We start from the raw sequence: 22,561 nt of genomic DNA, 5'->3' as shown, positions 1-22,561 counted from the left end.
GCAGCCTGCAGGCAAGGCAAGACTGGAAAGGGAAATTCTCACTTCCACGTAACACAGAAATGTGATTTTGAACCCTAGAATGGAAGACAGTCCCAAAAGTATTGCTGTGAAAGGGGTTGTGGGAGCAACCAATTTTGCAAATACACGGGGCTGCTGGTAAGGAAGAATTTCCGTGGAAAAGGCGAGGTGCTTTGTGCCGGCTGCCACCTACAGTGATGGGAGCGAGAAGTGGCTGAGCCTGCAGTTTACAATAACTGGGTGGGAACAAGAGACAACTTTGTCCTTCCAGTAACCCTGTCCGGATAAGCGCAAATCTGCATACGGTAGCTTAAAACCAGCTCAGACAGGGCTCCTATCTACTCCCCCTTCTAGCCTGGATGAAAAGCATGGGGATGGAGGTCACATAAACTCACTCTGTTCATGCAGTTCAGACCGATTTGCATAATCCAAGCTTTCATTTTAAACAAATTAAGTGCCTGGCACTTTATGGTTGTGAAGAAACCTCCCCGAGGTGTGAGTGAAGTATGGAGCCACTGAAAGCAGAGACCACTGCAGGTGGAGTGGGAAATGGCAGTGCAGAGGCATGAATGCTTCATAATGTAAACAGAAGTGTAAGAGATGGGAAATTTTTCACATTTTATTAAATCAGACTTTTACAGTAGTTGTTGAAAGCAAAAAACACTGAATTATATTTAGATAATCGTTCCATAAATAATGTGTGTTTTCACAGCAGTCACAAAGTCTGGAATTTATGTGCTAATTACAAACCCCAAATCATCTCTGCACAGATTTGCAATTAAAACTGAAATATTTTCATATACAATGTGAGCCCTGTATTCATAGCAACAGCTAAGAGACATGCTGGTTACAGTTTGCTCAGTAAATCTGAATATTTTATGTTTGAACACAATTGTTTCACTATTGTTGTCCCTACACTCAGTATTTTAAAAGCCGAAGAGTTTAGAGCCGATTGCCACATCATGAATTGCTATTCTTTTCAGAGAAAGAAAAATATATATATATATATTCTCTATATAGTAGTGCATATAGCATAACAATCTAAGGGAACAAACAATTACTGAAAGACACAGAGAAAGCAAAATTCCAGTGTATGGTTATCTTCTTAATAAATATTGTAAAAACACATACTTTTAAAACCCTGCAGTGACAGCAAAGTGCAGGAAGAATTCAGAATTAGGAAGAACGTTGAATAATTCAGTAGCTTGTTATGTGATTAGATCTGATTGGCCCACGCTAAGATGCTGCCCATAAAAATGATTTCCCATGGTAGTGTTGGTCGAGGGGTGGGGGGTTTATGATGTCCATAAAATGGGAGAACAAGGCTTACTGGAACTAATAATATCATGGCTGCGCAGAATGATTGATGATCTTTAAAAAGGCCCAGATTGGTTTCATCTTTCTTCAGATTTTATCACTCACTCTTTCTTAGTCACGTGCAATCACTAAGGCCAAGAGAGGTAACAAGTGTTTGATGTATGATACTTGAGCCACTTTTGTCAGAACTGCATTTATTTTAAACTGCTTTTGTATTTGATACTCCCAACATGTAGATGTTCTTTATGTTTATTTTTTCTCCAGCTGATGAGAACAGGCACTCCTGGGGTTGGGTCAAGAGGTAACCCAAGCTCGCCTTAGAGCAGCAGTGCCAAAAATCACAGTAAAAATTAAACAGATCCTCCTCCTTGCACTGGGACCATTTCCATTACTGATTAAATGGATAAAGAGCTGTACAGGACTGACATCTTCTTGGGAGAACCTCATATTCCTTATTATTTGCAGTATGTGCACACCTTTCAGAATGCTACTTACACTTCTTGGAATATATTATCTGTTTCAGTTCGCTCCATCCCTCACAATCTGCAGAGAGCCACAAAAGCTTCTTTTGTGCCAGAAAAAAATTTCAGATGAATAGTAAAAAAAAAAAAAAAGGAAAAAAAAATTAATCTTAATTTAACCAATTGGGAAAAAAGGGTTCTTTCCACTTGTTTCTGAAAGCATGCACATCTCCTCAAATACTACAAACCAAGCCAGATATCTTAATCATTTGTTGGAAACATTCTTATCAGTACCTTATTCATAAAGATTGCAGATGTGTGAGCTGAAAAATGTTTGACAGGGTCCCAGAGGAGAAAGAAAGAGTATTAAAGGGTTGATCAAATAGCAATGTATTGGAGTCCTGTTCATTTGGAGAATGCCCCCTTATCCCCACTTATTCTAGCTGGAAGAACAACAGATAAATCAATGTGAAGCCAGGTTCCCGAGACCTTCTGCCGGAACACGGGTGTGTTTGTTTGCACAGGTATGACCACAAAACCGTGTGCAAGATCCACACCACACGTGTGCACAGCTGCGCCTGGTGCACAGGTCCTCTCACTCACGGTGACTTTGCCTCGTGTAGAGTTTAACGGTTTTCTGTTTTGACAATTTAAACACTGTCTCAACACCGTTTAACAAAATCAAGAGCAGTTCCTGGCAATTTCTGCAGTCAATAGTATTCTCAAACTGGGCAACTCCCCTTGGAATGGGGAGCCATAACAGCAGAGCCTGCGCGAGTGAAAGAGCAAGACAATTCATTAGACGACTCTGCAGCAGCTAAAAGTGGCGGGGGATGTCAGCCCGTGCTCCTGTGCTTCAATACTAATGGGAGTCATTGCATATTCATAACCCTAAATACAGTCAGCTTCTGATAAAAACTTTTGTCATTGGAGCTTCACAGTGCGAGCAGAGCGTCGTGCTCCTGGTGTCGTGGCACTTCCGCCAAGTGAGCACCGGAGCAAGATTGATTGTTTTGCAACGCAGCCTGACAGGGAACTAAGAGATACTGCCCCAAGGGTCCTGGAACTAAGCTTAGTTTGATTACAAGGCTACAAGTAATCAAAGAAACAAAAGAGAGGGGGAAGATGGAGAGAAGAATGTTGTTTTGTCTTGTCGGTGGGTTTGGGGCTTGGCTTTTTATTATTTTTTAAAGATAAAGGAGGTTCTGAAGACATAGCTTTCTTTATTGAGTGTTCAGAGTAATTATCTGCTAGGCGTTTAAAACAGTTCATATCAATTTTTATCAGGGAAGAAGAAGAACAGTAGGCGCTAGCAAACTTGTTCCCGTGTTGTAGGAACAGTGCTGCATGTCTTAATAGATACAAATCTCTAAAACTGTATGAAGTTTCACGTCAATATGAATAGCAAAGATTAGTGAACTCAACCTGTCAGATATTAAAATCAGCTCTGCCAAGTGTTGTGCTACCCAGAATTCACTTCTTGCAGGTTTCTTTTCATTTTTGTTGTCAGTTCCTTCTTCTTCTCATCATTGTTGCTATTTTTATTATTAGTTTTGAGAAACTACCTATCTATTTTCCTGGCAGTCAAATCCTGAAGGCGCACGGCTCTGCTAGCCTTTGACCTTGCGATACCTGTCTGCTGGGGCAGCTGTTAGCATCCCCTGGAGTCAAAGAAGAGAAACGTATGTTTCAGCACCCACTTTGAAAAAGCCTTGAGCATTTTCTCACTCATAATGATGTCTTCAGCTGGAATGCCAGCACATTTCCACATCTTTCTGACAGGCAAGCAGACTATAAAATATACATAAAATTAAATAAAACAGGACATTAACACAAAGGTTTCAAAATCTGATTACAGTGCAGGGTTGGATTTTTTTTTTCCAGCAATTATAAAATCTTGCTTTTGAAAAAAAAAACAAAAAACTGCATGGCTCAAGAGAAATCATGAAGGATTAAGGACAGGGATGTTTCTCTAAACTGTTGAATATCTCAGTCATATGTATACAAGCTTTGAAAATAGAGAAATCTTGTAGTTATGATTGATTGAGGTAACTGATTATCCACAGATATTTTAAGTGTTGAGACATTAAATTGTCAGCCATATCAGTTTGATTGCAGTAAAACATGAAAACATTGACTTTTGTCTAGTTAGAGAAATTTATTTTTCCCAGAATGACAATCCTTTAAGTAGAAACCAGGCATCTTGCCAGCTCTCCATGTCATACATTGAAATTTGCAAATGCAACCCATATTTTCAAATGTTTTTCAGGGTTCAATGAATGGTGCATAGGTCTTTGGCAAATAGTCTTGTAATAAACAGATTTCCGTATACTGCTTCAATCCTCCTTAAGCCTGGTGTAGACTAGTATTTATTCATTATGAATAAATGAATGGCATAGACAGTGGTTTGCATTCAAGGTGTATATATATTCAGAGCTCTTCGCTTATGTAAAACATTTCTCTAAAAGAAACAGTAACCTTCCTTGGACTGAAGCTATAGGAACAAGTTTGATTAATATGTTTTACAAGCCTGAAGTAAATGCTCATCATAACTGTCAGCAAGCTGACAGCTTTCAAAAAAGAGCCTTTGTTCCCGGAATGAGTAATTTGTGTGATCTTCTTTAAGATACTACATTCAAAACCTTAGAGGAAGAAGGTGTTACATTCAAGTGAATTCTACTCAAAACGTGATTGCTGTTAAGTCTGCTTTGTATTCCAGATCCTTGATACACACACCATATTTGACAGGATAGCAGCTTTTTTATTATTATTATTTGTTGTTCTTACTTGTCAGAACACCTGTGCTTTCTCATTAAGCAGAGATGTACTCATGGAGTTTTGTATCTACGCACATGGGAGAGCCAGCTACCTGATGCCATGCCTCACTTCTGTGTTTGTTTGGGTTTTTATAAGTAAACCCCAGGAATGAGGAATTATGGGATGCCTTAAAAATTACACTTGAATGACTGAAAGTGTAAGTGGGCCAAAAGCTGGAAGAACAGGGAGAGATGATGAAGCCATACCTTAAGAAGCAAAGGGGACTGTTCCCTCTTCTCTTCAGTGTTAAACGTTTCTCCTAACTGGGCTAGTAAAACATCTGCCACAGAGAACTAGGCAGTGGCATGTTGTGTCTCCAGTGGTAACAGGCAAGTACTTCAAGAACATGTCAGATGCTGAAAAATGAAACTGAGCTTACCTATTAGTGTGGGAAAATATTTCCTTCCTGACCTCTTCAGGCACAAAGGTTACCATACAGCATGAACTATTGGGTTTGATTACTTTTAGACAGCCACACTTTGCTCTCAGTTGTATAATTTTGAAGCTGGAAAAGAGCATTCTGCTTAAATAGTCACATATTTATCTGTTTATGTGAAAGTAGCAGCAGTGAATAATAACAAAGAACTAATCCAATCCTTTTAAAAAATCCATTCAAAATATTTGACAGAGTGATGGTGCATTCCATAGTTTTATTTCAAGCCAGATAGGGGAATTAATCTCTATTTCTGTCTAGCCGTGTGCCCTTCTCTTTTTTGTCTGTGGGTCCACATGCAGGAGAGGAGGTGCCCATTGTTTTTTTTGCCTACCTCCACACAAACAGCCCTTTCTTTTGCAGACTTTGTATGGATCCAAGGTGAAAGGTAGTTTTCCCGTTGATGTCAGCTAGCCTCAGACCAAGGACCATCTGGTTTGCAATCTGGCACGCTAGCTAAGACCTATGTTTTTCCCAAAGTGATGTGAGTGAACCTGGGTGTTCTCTTACACACAACAGGATGTGTTAATATAGCAGTATGATGCAAATGCCTGTGTTATTTATTGGCTTTGAGCACCAAAAAAAAAAATGTTATTTAATTGCTGGTTGAGTTCAGCTATTGCTATCCTTTTAAATATGAGATTCCCTAAACAAAGGCTACCTTAGCTGCTCTTCACAAGCAGATCTTGCACGGGTCTCCACTGGCACTATTAACACCTTCGTGGTCTCAGGGGTCTGCTCCCATGGGACAAACCAGGAAAGCTGAGCTCAAATGCAGGAGCAGAGAGCCCTGGCTTGGGCATGGGCAGTCAGACATTACTTGCTTGGTGTGGGGCTGCGCGTGGAGCTGATGGTGATGGTCAGAGCTCAGGAGCCATCTCGGCTCCCCCAGCAGCCTTCCACAGGCCAAACTGATTCCACAGCCTGTTGAAACAATTCATTGCCAATGGCTAGCACTTACCTTCTCCTTCCCAGTCAGCTGTATGGGCATGTCTAGAGGAACACAGTGGAGATGGTTATCCATCCTAACCTCATACAATTTCGATTGCCCTTCCTACTGGGGGGACTGGATCGATGCACTACAAAGAATAAAACTTTAATCCACAGTAAGAATTCCTTTCTATACAAAAATTTATTTCCTAACACGGTCTCCTTGAATTGTCCTTATCACGAGATTTCTGAAAGTCCAGAGCTCTTTTGTTCCTGGTTCACCTTCACCTCTTATGCATTAATTCAGCTCCCGTTTGCAGAAGCTGCTGGTTTGGTCCTTCCAGGTTGTTGTCCGCCAAGTTCTGACTATCTTTAGAAGAACTGATCAGCTTTCTCAGCATTAAAATGAACCTGGAATTTCACACCTTTTTTCAAAAGAAACCCCAAAACCCTGAAGTTAACTGTATAAATGCCTTTCAACAATAAGAAGGGTGATTTAGCAGGGGGATGCTGTATATTGTTATTATTGTTACTATCTTTAAAAGACAATGTGTATGCCCGTCTGTACATACTGCACTTAATAAATTTCTAGCTTCAGAATTTTAGAGGGAGATATTTTGTCCTGGTAATTTGTTCTAACTGAATCCCTCAAATTCCTCCATTGTTTTTATGCCATACATCGGTCTGTTAAGACCATATTTTTGTTTCCTGTGAAAATTGACCTTGGAATCCAATTTAAAAACAAAAATTCATTAAAATACTGAGGGAGCTGATTCACTAGAAAAAGGTTAAATTCTGAGTCTTGGTAAGTGTTGACCATAAGGAGATGTGATAAAAATCTAAACATTTGAGGGCTTTAAACAGTAATCATAGGGAAAATCACTGGGTTTGTCATTAAAATATTTTTTTCTGATGTGTCTATCTTATCAGAGAAATTTGTCTCAGAATTTCAAACACTGTGCTGTGGTAACAGCTGTTAATTTTGAATCTTTAATGACTACCAATTTAAGACCATCAAATGAGATGATGTAATGAAAAATAGAGGGTAATATCTTGAAATTTTATTTCAAATCATAATCTGCTGAATTATGCTGCAGCATCCCAGATTAATTTGTGGAACCCCTATTAACTAGATGAAATCCCAGTGAAATGCATGGTAAAAAAGAGGCTTCCTTGAACACTGGTATTAATGAAGTGGAGAAAAAAAGAAATGAAGGAACATAGAAGTTCAGTTTCCGACTTGGCTCTCCCCTCTCTTTAGCACATGTTAATGTCTACACATGTACCTCTTGTGCTTGTAATTAATTTAATAATATGATATCTGTTTTGGAGATCTCTGGCTATTTTTGTTTCTCATGGCTTCTTTGATCTTTCATTCCTAGCTGCTTTCGGCCTGTCAGAGTGTATGCTCTAATCTATTTATGTTACCTGGCAGAGTTTCAACTCCAAAGTTTCTTTGAGTTCTTGAGGTCCCTCCTTAACTTTATACTTTCCTAAACTGAAATTAAAATAAATAAATCTGAAGCAGGATTGTTTCCAACTGCTTCAGGGGAAACATGAAGGCATAGGAGTTACAACCAGTTTAGCCCGCATGAATGTCCCTCATTTGGTTTAAAAACAAAAAGTTTACAGGAAAGGTGGACCCAAGCAAGTAATCACAGTTAAACTTGTTGTAAAGCCATGTAATAGCTTCAAGCGTATTCAAGTGATTGCAGATTTATTTCCTATTTTACTATTTATTCCTGTATACTCTGTATTTTATTATTTAGGCAAGGAATACCCTGTGCTGTCCTCATTTTCTTTACTTGTCATGACATAATGTGAACTACTTGGTGCTGTGAAAGGGTTAATCACCACCAAATAGCATACCTCTCAATTAAATAGGCATTAGCAAAATGCTACCATTAAACCAAACCACATTTTGATTAATAGTCCTAAAGAGCTTTCCTTCTCAGGCTCAGTGGTCCAGAGTGCGCCATGACTTGATGTGCAGATCAGGTCTCTCCTGGGGTTTCCATCACCCGGCGGCCCCCCAAACATGCTGCAGCCTCTGCACCACGGGGAAGCTTGGGCATCCTTTTAGGAGGTTATACTTGGTTTTGGTCATCCTTTTAGGAGGATATATTTGTGAGGAGCTACAACTTATACAGCACATTTCTGAATATATAATCGTTAAACAGCAGCTTGTTATTATTTGTCAGAGGCAATGTATTCTAGCTGTACGCTGTCTGTGTTGGTAAGAATAAGCACACAGCTCTGAGAGCAGAGGCATGTTGGTTTCCCCAAGCGCTGCAGTCAAGGCATAGTTTGCAGCATCCTTTTATCAGGTTTTCTTACCTAGTGTCTGAAAATGTGGAGTCTGTCTGCTCCCTGCCCATTTTGCTCCTGCAGCTTCCAGGTCTGCGATCCCAGTCACCTAAACCAAAGATGTGCAAGAGGCAAAGAGCTTCTGTGGCCTCCAAGGGTTTCTTGTTTGACTGTGCTCCAGCCAGGCATTGTCTGGCCCTGCATTATCCCATGCTAGTAGGACAGACTGTCAGATTCTCTTAGCTGAAGCTGAACGTTCAACCAAATTGTCAAAAAACATAAAAATTAAAAAATGGACATTTCAACCCGCTGGAATAGGTCTCTGATTCCTCTCCTTAACAGTTCTTTTTGTTTGTTTGTTTGTTTGAAAAATGTAAATCATCATCATTAGACTTGGAAAGTACAAATTTAATTACTTTTTTTTTGAACAAAAATCAAAATGACATATGTTGCGAATTGAATCCTTTTTATCCTGAATTTTCTGCAATCAGTTGTGTCAATGTTGAAATACGTAATAAATTTCAATACTTTCCTACATATAGTACTTTCTCACGTATAGTACCATCAATTATTTTCTACCCCAAAAGTCGTCATATTTTTTATGATGAATAATAATTTTTACGATAAATATTTATTCAAAACAAAGGTTCTAATTCATCAGACAGGATATATTTTTATAGTTTTAAAACACAAACGTGAACTTGAAAAAAGTTAGAAAGCCTAGCTGGTTCCTACGCAATAACTCTTTTTTAGGTATAAAGCTGAGGTAAGAATAATTCTTCCCTCTGTAAACATTTTCTGGTTTAGTACTATGGATTTTTTGCTTTTTTTTTTTTTTGCACTTTGGAATTGTAGCTTTTATTTATTTATTCATTTATTTATATTATTATCATGCTAGCTGTGTGTACAAATGAAAAGTTAAATAATATTACAGAGTGTAATTTTCAGAATTAAAAATGGTTACTTTTATTTTTTTTCCTTTATTCTTTTCCTTTCCAGACTGCAGAGCAGAAATCATACAAGCCTTTCAGGAGCCAGAATGCAGCCTCTCCTTTCCCTCATCTCTGTTTTGACCTCTGCAGAAACAACCCTACTGCCCATGGATTATTTTCTTTGCTATGGTTTTGTACCTGCCGCCAGTACCGTGGCATAGCAAGCAGAGCAGGCAGGCATACAGCCCAGGTATTGATTGGCACAGGCAGTTAACCATTTGCTAATAAATGGATAGTTTGTATGGCATTTTACAGTTAGTTTGTGTTTTTGTAAATATTTATATACATTATCCATGTAGTGTACTGTGTGTGTCCTTGTGTGTGCGTGAAATATATAAAGGTTATTTATGGTCTGTGCCAAAAGGTTATAGACGAATTCAATTTATGGAGAGAGATCACTATTCCCTTGTGATTGTGGCAGTAGTTGTTTCTCAAGTGTTTCTAAAAAAAAAAAAAAAAAAAAGTGCAGGCAGGTCTTAGTCCATTCAGTGCTCACCCAAAACGATGGCTTTTAAGCTCCTTCCCGTGGCCCTGTAAGCTAAACAAGGTCATCTGGCACGAAAGCAGACTAGGAAAATGTGTTATTAAGGGGAAGTAGCTTTCACTTGAAGACCACAAATAGCACCACAACTGCATGGAAAACAATCAGCAAGGGTGAGAAAGCCCCACAGGGAAAGGGTTACAGAGAGATTGTGTTTTGCTCTGTGTAGCACAGCGTATTGTGAAGTGGGGAATGACTCTGTCTGGTGTCTGAAAGTGAGAAGAAAATGGTGGGGCTTTTCGTACACAGGAGGAATTAATTTCCCTTCTATCCAGAGAGGGAAGGACGGGCAGTCCCTCAGTGTATCCCATAAGTGGTAGGATACAGGAAAAAATCACCTGGAAACCTGCAAGTTTTTTGTTATCTTCTGCTGCTGCTGTAAGTTCTCCATGACTGCATACCGTGTCCTGACACCTGTGGTCTGACAACCACGTTTTTAGAGGGATGGAGAAGAATTTGGTTCACCCAGCATTTTCCTGCCCCAGGGCTAGTCCCTGGGGTGCACCCACGGTCCAGGCAGAAGGGTTGTTGGGTGATACGCAGTCACCTGGCAGCACAGTGTGACATCAGGTCCTATGATGAGTATAATCATCAATCTAGGGAAGAGAAGTAATTATTTTTTTCCCAAATGATTTTCTTTCCACTCATTCACTATGCCAGAAAAATAACAAACCCATCAGCGGACTATCAAACACCATTTTAATATCTTTGATATCCATCAGTGAAAGCAAATATGAATGTAACCCATAATTGTACATGTTGTACTAGATGTCTGGAAAGATAATCTTTACCAAGATACAGACAAAGCCTTTTCTGCTCATTTTTCTGGCCCATTCCAGAAACTTTGTGTTTGCATCAAATTATATTCTACTACCCTTCGTGACAGGTCAACTGTGCTAATACAATTTTCACTTTAAAAGTTGCTTGTGAAGAAATATAATAATGTTTTCTGAGTATTTTTTCACTAAATATCAGTAAGTCTTCTGCAGGACACACTAGCAGCCTCTTGGTTTGTTACTGCAAATTTTGTTTATTGAATGTATTAAAGTATAGAGGAGTATGATCTATTTTGGAATCACTTGTTAATTAGTGTATAATTAGGATTTTAACAATATTTTTACATTAGTCTTTAAAAATTCAGGCTCTTTAATTATATTTTATAACACTTATTCTTCCAAAAAACATTTAAGTGAAGCAATGTTATAGTGATTCTTTTTATTTTATAATCAAGACACGTGCTTTTAACTAGCCTGCTACCTCATCTATTGCAAGCAATTACAGATTATGCAACAGCTTAGAGTATTTACATAAGCTGTTCAGACACAGTAAACAACCAGAAAAAAAAAATAAATAATATCAGATTAAATCTTGAAGTTATTAATTCATTTTTAGTTGGTACATATATGTATAAACATTCAGGACCGTGATTGCAAAGGGTAGGTGATGACCTCAAGATTCAGTCTAATGTTAATAGATTTTGTCTTAGGTTTCTTATTTGCAGTTAGGCATTAAATGATCCCATCATCAATTAATCTGAATGTTTGCTTTAAACTGTTCTCTTCTGACTGAGGTTTGGAGATACTTTCTTGAACTACAGATATTTTAATGGTTTAATCTCATCATAAGTATTAAGTGTAACTTGACAATAAAGATTATCAGACTGATATTAATAAACTTAATTTGCTGAAAAAATATAAGGACATCTCTTCTAATTAGAGCATGAGTTCATCAAGGGGAAAAACTAACTCACTACAAGGGGAAAAACTAACTCACTACACGTGGGAAAATTCCTGTTCAATGTAGTTTTGTCTGAGTAAGAAGAGAATAGAGATTTGGCTGTGGCAAATATAGCACCCAGCAAAATGATGTCGTTTCCTGGTGCCACAATCAGACCAGTTACTATCAAGCACAGTGCTTCATCCTAAATTAACTTTACCATAGCATGTTAATATTTATAAGCTATCAGTGCCCAGTGTGTCCTAACTGTAAAAAATTGAACAAAAACTTGGCTACAATAAGTCAGCTTCCTTTTTCTTTCTTTTTTATTTTTTTTATTTTTTTATTATTTTTTTTATTATTTTGCAAAGGTTGTCCAGGCTGTCTGTATGTCACCTAGCAGATCCATAAGTGATCAAATCAGGAGAAGTGGGAATTTTTTTGCCCTGAAGTTCATGCAGTAAATTATTATTCAAAATGTGCACAAGAGCAGAGATCTTCCACCAAAGAGTCTCAGAGATGAGAGATGTGGGTTGGTAGCAGGTCAAAAAAAATTCCTCATCAGAAGGCCCCAAGGATAAGTTTTGTAATAGAAGCTCTAAATTTATTTGATGACCACTGTCTATCACTATGCGTTTCAGTTATCCCAGAGGTTAACACCAGGGAATTTTATTACAAAATGTCATTAGTAATTTATATCACTGATGTGAGTTTGAATTTAAAAAAAAAAAAAAGGTATTCTTGGATAGTTTTGTTTGTTTGGCATACAAGCAGTGTGTAAAGATCATACCATGTTTCAACTTTGGTTACTTTGACAAATAAATTTTCAGACTGCAGGTGGATTGCAAAGAGATTTTGGCAGTGTATTCAACATATTGAGAAAAACCATTTTTCCCACTAATATTTTCCATTCCAAGTCAGTAGCATGCCAACGTTTGTAGTGACTGTCACAAAAATGCAGGGAATAGGCAGATGAGAGATCATTTAGAAATCAAACCATATAAAGAATTGGATTAAAATGCATTGTATATGAGGCCAGTTGCCTATTGTTCCTCCCATTACACAGCCACTGCAAAGCGGGTTTGGAATTACCAAAGCCGAACTTTGGTAATTTCTATGTCAACATGGTTATAATGAGTAATAGCTATGTCAACATGGACAGTTTATCCTGCTCCCAAACCCCAAACCGCCTGCGGCCCCACCCAGATGTCTCTTGGATCTTCCAAATATGAAACTGATGTTTGAGCTCTGTCCCTGGGCGAGTGTTGGCTGGTCCTCAAGATCCGAGCCCTTGTGCTCAGCGTGGTGTCCTGTGGCCGTCAGAAACCACCAGGACTCATGTCCAGCCAAAGCAAGCCTATCGCCGCCACTGAGAAATGGTGTGTTGCCATTTCTTCTGCACAAGCAGCTAAACTGTTTGCAAACTGTTCTCTCTTGGTATCTGATGTGGAAGCAGTCCTGGCACGGCCAGAGCATCCAGCTGCTGTCACTGGACTTTCCCTGCCTCCCCTCCCCCCTGCCGGTACAGGCAGTGAAGGGCACAGCTCTTGAGCAGCATAGTTTCCACAAAAATTATGCTCATGTTCCGCAACAGTACTGTAGACTAACCTTTTTCCTAAAAGTTTTTTTCATTTTAAAATATCTCATATATATGTATACAAGTAGAAGAGATCATATATATATATACACACACGTAATCACTATGACTAAAAAAAGTAGGAAATCACATATATACTTGTATATGTGTGTACATCTGTGTATGACATCTCCTAATTTTAAAGTACTATCAGAAAAGCTTGTCAACATATTCTGTGGAGATAGAAAAGGGGCTTATTAAAAACTGGAATATCACCTGTTGTCTAGACAGGTACAACACATACTTCAGATGTAAGATTTGGACACAAATTTCTCGTGTGACCCCAGAACTCAATTTCAGTCACTGAAAGGCATGTCACGTAGATATGGCCAGCATATTGCACCCACTCATCATTAATATATGTGACTATAAAGTTGTGGAGCAATAGGGAATTAGTTCCAATGAGCTTGATAAAAATCCAGGGAGGGGGAAAAAATATCATGTCTTGTTTACAGAGCCCTGAGATACGCAAGTCTTTTATAACTTCAAATGTTCTGTGACATGCCAGTATGAAACAAAAGAGCTCCAGTACAGCCAAGAGGAAAGTATACAACATGAATAAAAACATATGGAGACATTTAGAAACAAGCTATAATTTGTCTTCTACAAACCCCTAAACATACACTCTCCTGTTCTTCCTGCAAGGAAAGGGTGGTTCTGGGTTTCCTCTCCAGATGGAGAGCTCAGCAGCGTATTCCCATTCCAGAACTTCTTCCAAAACTGCTGCGTTTTCCTGCTTTCTCTAACACCTGCTCCAAAATATTTCACACTTGTTCTGTCTTGCTCGAGGTAGAGGAGGAAAAGGACACCAGCACCACTGTAAGTTGTGCCCAACATTTCCAGAGCAAGCAACCCATACTCACTCTGCCTTAGCTGCAGAAGGGTGTTTGTTTGGTGGACACCGTCCAGGGAACAGCAACACCAGTACAGGTGCTGATAGCTCATACTCCATGAGAATAGGTGGACTCACGGGATTCCTCTGGCCAGTCTTTCTTTTATGGTTTTCTCTTTCATGATACGTGATCTTTTGAAGATGGAGTGCTGCTGCTGTCACACAGAAGTAGCCTGTGGCAATGGGTGAAGAGGAGGTTTTCCAAGCCTCACGCAAGGAAATGCATTAAAAATGCAAACCATACTAGCTGTCACATATTTGTGTGTTCAGGTGGCTTATTGGGATGGAGCCTATTGTGACAAAGCAAAATCTATTACATACATCTGTGGTTGTTTAGTACCATACAGCTCTCATTAAACAAGTTGGCCGAGGTTCTTTTGTCCTTCCAGATTCAGCTTGTTCACACCAACCACAGATCCCAGACTAGGTCCTTCCTTGTCCTGCTCCTTGTCAAGAGCTCAACAGCCTGGAAGCTGTTATAATCCACCCCAAGTAACAGGGTCTCCAAAGGCCCACAGACAAGCTTGGTATTGCCACAGCTTTATGTCTGGTCTTGTGGGGTCCAAACCACATATCCCAGTGGGGTTTACCTTTAAAACATCCCACAACAGAACAGAATGTTACAAATGCTGAATAAGCTGACTGAGACAGTCCTCCATGGAGCAATCTCAACCATGAGCACCAGGTGGAAACACCATAAGAGGTGTGAGCACAGGGTGTGAGGTGCCCCTTAGGAGCAGCCTCCTCATCTTGAGCCATTAATTCAAGTGTGAATCACAGAAGGTTGCTTCCAGTATTCTGCCAGGAGAGGAGAGTCCCAGCTGCAACTCATGGTGTCCACCTGAAACTAGTAGGCCTATCACAACCGCAGACCATACTGGTCCTTCTTGCCATCTTCTTTTGGCAGCCCCGTATCTGTCTTTCCAAGAGTGGATGCTTAAAAATGGACATTGAATTACAGTACTACAACAGAGTTGCTCCAAAGGTCAAGGATAAAGAAACAGTGTTGGGCATGATATGGGAATGGTTAATAATAGACTAAATAAAACAAAACAAGTTGGCCTCTGTTGCCCTCCAAAACTGAGACAACTGTTGGCAGTAGATTCACCATACTGAGGCACAAATTTCCCAGAGGAGCCCAAGGGCAGTAATCCTGCCTGCTATTAGTGCTGACCTGTACAATGACCTGCCACGTAAAACAGAGCAGCCACACAGCTGCCTGGTGCTCCCCATTTAGATAAGCACTGTGTCCATCCTGATGGCCATTATTTACACATGTCAGCAATGAGGAGTGGATCCATCACAACTACAGGTTAACCCTCCCCATCCCAAAGTGAGGGTCACGGTCTCTGCACAGGGGTTAAAAGACAGTGAGGTGGACATGGGGGTTATTTTAGGATATATGAGGTAAGCTCTTCAGTAAAATACACCAATTTTGGGAAATTAGACTGTGGGGTTATTCCAGTTCTCCTGAAAGATGCCTGTTTCTATATTAGCCACTTCTAGACATTGAGCAAACCTTTATCCCACCAATAAGAAATGTCAGTAGTATTGCATTTTCTATTCACCCTCACATGGAGCAATACAAAAATATAAATGTATATGCCTTTTTTTACAGTGTATATTAGACTTTTCCACCACCCCACAGAAATTATATTCTCTCGGTACAAAAAATTTCAAACAATGGTAATAGCAGGAAAAAAAAATATATCTGTTTTTCTTTTTTTTCTGACTTGGTGTTAACTTAATGATATGTGACATTGCTATCAGTGCAGTGCAATAAAAATGAAATGGTACCCAATGTGCACAGACACTATGGAAATTTCAAATGACAACAGCAACAACAAAAATTATACTTTCCCTTTCCTTTCCCATGCCCTTTGCATTAACGTAAGGATATGTGACTTTGCTATCCATGCACCGCAATAAAAATGAAATTGGTGGCCAATGTGCCCAGACAGAGCCTTCATATAAAACAAAAATAAAATTATATTCCTTTGCATCATGTAAAGGATATATGACGCGAGGCACAAATTTCACTTTACTTCCACATCAGAAATAATATGCCAGCTGAGAACCTATATTTCTTTCTCGTCATGAGGGAGAAAAAAAAATGTACTTTGGAACAATTTTTTTTTAATTTCTCTTCATTTTATAAACACTAAAAAATGTGTTTTAAAACAGTTTCTTATATTAGACTCATACTGTGTTTATATGTTTCCTAAATGAATGCTTTTTTGGTAACATGTTTGTGTCTAATGTTATTCATATAAATAAAAATATACAGTCATTTTACAGGATAATAGGCAAACAGACATCTGCATGCAACATTTCCCTCATTAGATGTTATCACGTTAGCATATTTTTATGACTTTGCCGCAAAATACAATGTGCTGGTTTGAAACCTTCTTAAATATAACTTATTATGCATGCTAACAACCCAAATGTTTTAGTTACGCTGAGAGAATTGTTTAATAGAGGAGCAGCTGAGGCTGTGGTAGTGCAAGGCACCCGGTCTGAGGCTGGCCTCTGCTCAACAGGCGAGGGACCGCAGGCTCTGCTGCTGGCAGAGGCAGGTCAAGGGGCCACCAATGTGTGAACGGATGAGCCTATCTGCTGTTTTCAATTACGTTGGGACACATAAAACCCACAAAACAGAAAACAGGGGGATAGCTTGGACCGTAATTCAGCCTCAGGGGTGCACCATGTATGCCCTGGTGCATCACAGTACCCAAGTATCAGGCACGCCGAGCCACCGGGACCAGAAACTACCGACGATATGTCTTGCACACCAGTCGTCCTGCAGAAGAGATTGCTCAGCTCCCAGCTCTTTCTGAGCTGTGATTGTGAAAACAGAATGAATTCTCCAATCCATTAGTGCTTTCAGCTGGGTTTGATCAAATTGCTGCGCCCTCCGTGCCCAGGCTCTGAAGGATGAATGCATAATTGAGAAATTCTCTCTTCTAAAATATTTCTTAAATCCAACAACAAAAGAGCTTAATCAGAAAGTTACTCCCTTTTCAGGGATAGTTCTGCTGTAGCTGTTTGGATAAAATGGCTGGAAATCAGAGCTACAGACATTTAAATAATCTGTTAAAAAGCTATTACATTTCCCTAATGCTAGCCATTTTTAAATGGCTCTTGGTTTGATTCATGAACAATACATGAACAGTACATGAATCACACGGGCAATTTTTATGAAGTACTTATCCCAAAAGGAATGTCAGACTGGATGAAATCCATTGTAAACTGCAGCATTTTCATATATTTTTTTTTAAATAACCTGTGTTAAGGTTCAACTTCTCATAGACCAAAGTTGACACAGAAGTTGGGCCTGCTGCAGAAGATTAAGGAGCCAACAGAGGCTGCAAGATGTCGTACAGATAATTGTTAAGGTCTTGATGCTGTTCAAGTGCTTTGAAGTTCTGTAATGACTTGTTGCATCAGGTTTAATTGAAGTCAAAGCTTGCTACTTAATCATGAGATCCATAAGCACGTAAATATTACTGCTGCTGCCATGCAGTGAATAGCCTTAGTATTAATTAGGAAAAATATGCCTTGCAGTACAGCTCCAGGGATTTGGGAGCTTCTGCGTTCAATGCCACTACCAACAGAACGGGTTTGGGGCTAGAGTTCTTCCATATAGCTCTTCCTCAGTTGTCCCAGCTCTAAGATATAGACTAGATAAACTATTATCCACCTGACTGGGATACTGCAAGGACTGAAACATTCCCTGTAACGTAACAGAATTTCCCATAGTTAAAAGCATTTCAGCATAATGTATAAAATATGAGCATAAAGGCAGTCACCTCATGTTGTCTAACCCATGTGGTGAATGTACCCATACTTCCTATGCACAGCCAACATTTGGGATGATGTTAAAAGAAGGGTTATTGCTAATTGTCATTTTGAAACAAACAATACATTGCCGGTTGAGCAATATGATCAAAATCCAAAGCATTGTTTCAGCTGTGTTATAAAAGAAGTCGGATTATGCAATTCAGTGCCAAAGTGACTTAGATCTGCTTAAAGAACTCTAAATTATGGTAAGTATTTAAACTGATAAGCAGAGATTTAATATGGGCCACAATAGGACTAATGAATAAATATGAGGGGTTTATATTACCTATTTACAATCACATTTAAAAGTAGCACTACAGCTGTTAGTTTATACTCAAGGTACGCTTCGTACCTTGGATGGTAGGCAGCAAAGTGACATATCTACAGAGCCTCTTGCTTGATCTGAAGAACTCCCAGGACACGATTATTCTCAGTTCAGCTATTCATCAAGCTAAAGTTTACCTACTTTTCATGGGTTTGTGGAAACCTTAACACACATTCTAGCACATGGCAATCTTACAACTGTACTGACAACCACATACCAAAGAGCTGCCCTGGGGAAAAAAATAAATATGTTGTGGTTAGGATCCTAGATTAAGTATAATTCTAGGACACTTTAAATGTTAATGCATCCCAGTTGTGATGCATTTTGGGAAATGATGCTTCTTTTATTGTTTTGAGTTACTCAGGCCCATAATCAGGTCCCTAATATGTTCAACAAAGCATCAGGATACATAAAATATCTTACCGGATAATCCTCTTTGGAATCCACAGTTCAGTTATTAAGTATTCTTTTCACTAATCTCTGTAATCCTCTGTTGATATAGGTCAGTAAAACAGTGGCTAAACCCCGTATGATAAAACTAAGTCTAGGTTTTGATATCATTCCCTTTATATTTTGGTTATATTTTCCCCAGCTGTTCTTATTCCTGAAGGAACTTTACCAGTGCTACAGGTGTCACACTTGGCACTTCCCAGAAACCACAGAGAAGGGTTTTGTGCACATATGTCAGCCATGAATTGAGATTCATCAGCAAACTCAGGGATATTCACAAAATGTGTGTGAAAGTCAAGACCAGGATTATAAGCTGTTTGGTAACTGGGATGACACTAGCTCACTAGTGTTCGCAGCCACTGGATTAGCAATCAGTGTTAAATTCAGATGCAATGGAAGTTAACAATGCTGGTTTTATATCATCCCAAAAAAAAACCATTGAGTCTGTTTTCCCCTTTTGATTACAGTTCATTTAAGGGAAGAACATTACTGCATGCTTTGAAAATGTTTTATGTGTCTTTGGCTGATAGAACACACAAAACGTTTGAATAGGCCCATTTATTTGAGCAGACGTATTAAATAATACTTTAAATGTGAACATGCATGTCATAAATTTTGTAGTCTCTTTAAAGTAGGATAAATCTGTGTATTTAAAATAGTCTTTCTTCAAAGCCATCTTTTTTTTTTTTCAAACAGTCATAAAGGAAACTCTGATTTGTGCTGCATGAACAATGCCAGCATCATCATTTTAATGTTATCCATATGGGTTTCTAATAATAGATAAGAGACTACATTTGTATTGTATATCTTAGAGACATTTAAAATCTTGATAAGAAAAGGCTGATTTCATTGGCCCCACAGTTAAAGGAAAGCAGACCCTAATTAAAAGAATTCTGTTCTGAATTAACTAGTTTGACATGTGCTAATTGACAGTTCCTGTGAAATGGTTCTAATTAAAGTCAATATGTCTTTTTCAATTAAAAGGAAATTAAGAATATACTAATATACATTAACAACTTAATCTGCCTTCAATATCCCATACATCAGCTGCTTTTTTTCTAATGTTATTGGAGAACCATCTGACATGCATCTTCTACTGTTTGGTTATGGTATCTCATTATTACTCAACAAGAATGCAAGCGATAGTGGATATACCCTAGAGCAAGACAATAACCTGCCTGTACCTAATGCGCTCAATTCCTCATCTCTTGTCTGATAAAAGGTAAATCCACCTTTCCACACAGAAGAAAAAATACTTTTCTGTTGAATGGAGATGTCCTTATGAATTGTATACCATGACAGCTATTGACAATTAGTCAGTGAATTCAAACTTTCGATAGAAGCTGTAGAAGTGAATGTACTGCTGATCTGTTCTTTCATGATGTGGCCCAAGGAAAGGCAGGGTTTTGACTTTTTAGAAAGCCATCTCTCCCCATGCTCTGTTTCCAAAGTGAATGCAGGGCAGAGTTCTCTGGTGGGAATGCTTTTAATTGTATATACAAGCAGAAAATAGAAAACATGCCTGCTTGGTAGAGCAGTGCTGAAAACCATCCCATTGTTATTGCTGGAAATGTGACGTGGCTGTTTATAGCCACAAAATTAAGTATTCAAATGTGCAGTTGACTTTTTGCTACCAATTTCATGGCTTTACTGCTACTGACTTTACTAACTAAAAAAGATCCATGAAAAATATCATGCCCCATGCTGATAAACTCCCTATCTTGAACATGTAGGGAACTATGCAGAAAATTAACATCTGTTCATGTGGACTTTGCTATTGATTTTTCATAGATTTTATTTTCTTATTTCGGAAATAATGAAAAACTCAATCAATACATTTTGGGGAGAGTAGAGTCACTGGGGGAACAAGTGGAGTAATTGACTTAAGAGGTAATTAGCTGCTTTAAAAAACCCTCCTCATATAGGCTGTTAAGAACACAATTTCAATTTTATTATAAATTTTGTAATGGAACACTGCTTCAGCTACCAATGTTGAGCCTGCTGAATTTTTCATAGATGATATACTATGTAACCAGATTTGACCAAAGTTTGCCTCCAGGGGCCTAAAACCATCATTTTTTTTCTTTTAAATCATAGAAAAGGATGTATATTTTTTAAGATGAAAATTCAGTAATAGTCATTTACCTGTGACATTAGGAAGCAAATTAAGTAACAGAGAATATATTTTGGTAGTGCAAAAAACTGAACAAGCTGATAGTGTGGCTTAGTTTCAGAAACCATATAAAATACTCTGGCAGAATTTGAAAGTTGGGTAATATGTTATTTTTTAATTTTTGTTTGAGGTTGTGGGTTTTCCTTCTATTTGCTGAAATTTATATTCATTTTAAGAAGCAACTAATATTCAAAACATTTCATACTATTGGAATAAAATGACCATGTTGAATATTATTGTCTGGCTCTGCTTACAGAAGAAATTCAGCCAGATTTTCAGGACTGTATGGCTGGATTTCACATAGGCAGTCACTTTTGTTTTGCAAAAGCAAATGTCAATGAAAGGTTTAAAACCTTGTCCCAAAGCATTTTTGATTCAGTTTAAAATGGCCCATCCTAAAGCTAAAAACATTGTGCTTGGTCAGCTCTCTCAATACCATGCAGACCATCGGCACAAAGTATTGGGCCCAGCAAGATGCTTCGTCCAAGCATCTTGATTTACAGGCGGGTTGAAGCTTTTTGGCCTATTGTCATGTCACAAATTAAAGGACTTCAGAAAATTCCTTGGCCAGCTCCCCTGGCTTGTTGTGCAATGGGTCCCTGTGATTCCAAAGGAGGATCTTCAGGGCAGGGGAAAAGAATTCAGAGAACCTGAAGAAAAGCAACAGCTGAGATACAGACCTGGGAAATGGCTGCTAGCTTCTACCAGGTGAAGTTAAATACCCATCTCCTTTTGAGGACATAGGGTAATGATAGAGCATGATACATCACTTCAATATGATCTCCTTATTTCATGAAACCAGGTGTTAAGATAATCAGTTCCTAAAAATATCCTTGTCCTAAAAAAAAAAAAAAATATGTAATTGATAATTAAAAAAAAAAATACATTTACAGCACAGACTCAAATTTTGCCTTAAATATAATTTTTATTTTAAATGCAAAAATTTCCCAAAAGAAGATGGACTGAACTCCATGGTGCCATATCTTTGTGTCTGCTGTAGTCTTTCAATATATCATAATCTATGCCAGGGACAGTATTTTCAAAGAGCATTTATGTATGCATCTAGGAGCATATATGACTCACAGATGCCACTCTTTTCTCAACATCGGATTTTTAACCATTGCCTCAGTATGGTGCTGGTACAGATGCACCACTGAAGTAAGATGTTAAACATGTCTCTAAATCAGTAAATAAACAAATCTCTGGGAGACTGCAGAAATTCTGACTACTTGTATTCATTAAAATTCCATGGTTCTTTGCACAAGAGGAATGCTAATCCTGGAGCCTAAACTGAGGCCCAAACCCGCAGTCCCTTAAGACATGCTCAAAATAGAGTAAGACTACTTGCAAGGTTCAGTTTAAGGACTGAGGTGACTGCAGTTCACCAGTATTCCGCCTGTCCAAAATGCAGATCATTTTTCCACTGACTGCATTATTCTGTCTTCTCTTCTCTCCTTTCACTGTTGCTTTCCTGTAATCTGCTAAGAGCTTGCCATGTTTCAGCTGTACCTTATGCACAAGTGAGAGGATGAGGATAATGGTATGTGAAACATTCAGAAAACTATTTTCCTCCTACTCCCCTTTCTAAGCCTGTTTCAGTATTTCAAATCCTTGGAATGAAAGTACAAAGAAAGGTGGTAAGAGAATGGGGCATAATTAATAAAACAGTTGCCTTGATTCTGAAAACACTTATGAATGAATTTCACTTGACTC

The 22,561-nt window shown here is 38.6% G+C and overlaps 1 protein-coding gene across 4 annotated transcripts in view; it reads right to left on the bottom strand.

Moving 5' to 3' along the window:
- Positions 1-624: 624 nt before the first annotated feature.
- The window catches only part of LOC310890289 (uncharacterized protein), a gene marked incomplete at its 5' end in the record, with an annotated part of 67,643 nt that continues 45,706 nt past the window's right edge, over positions 625-22,561 (bottom strand). For 3 of the 4 annotated variants that reach the window (XR_014577158.1, XM_083819124.1, XM_083819125.1), the window contains one exon: positions 625-21,686. The remainder of the gene's footprint in view (positions 21,687-22,561) is intronic. The other variant, XM_083819123.1, reaches the window with a different exon arrangement.

The sequence above is a fragment of the Anser anser genome (assembly GCF_964211835.1).
Source record: "Anser anser genome assembly, chromosome: Z".
NCBI classification, from domain to species: domain Eukaryota; kingdom Metazoa; phylum Chordata; class Aves; order Anseriformes; family Anatidae; genus Anser; species Anser anser.
This window is presented reverse-complemented; position numbering and strand designations above follow the sequence as displayed.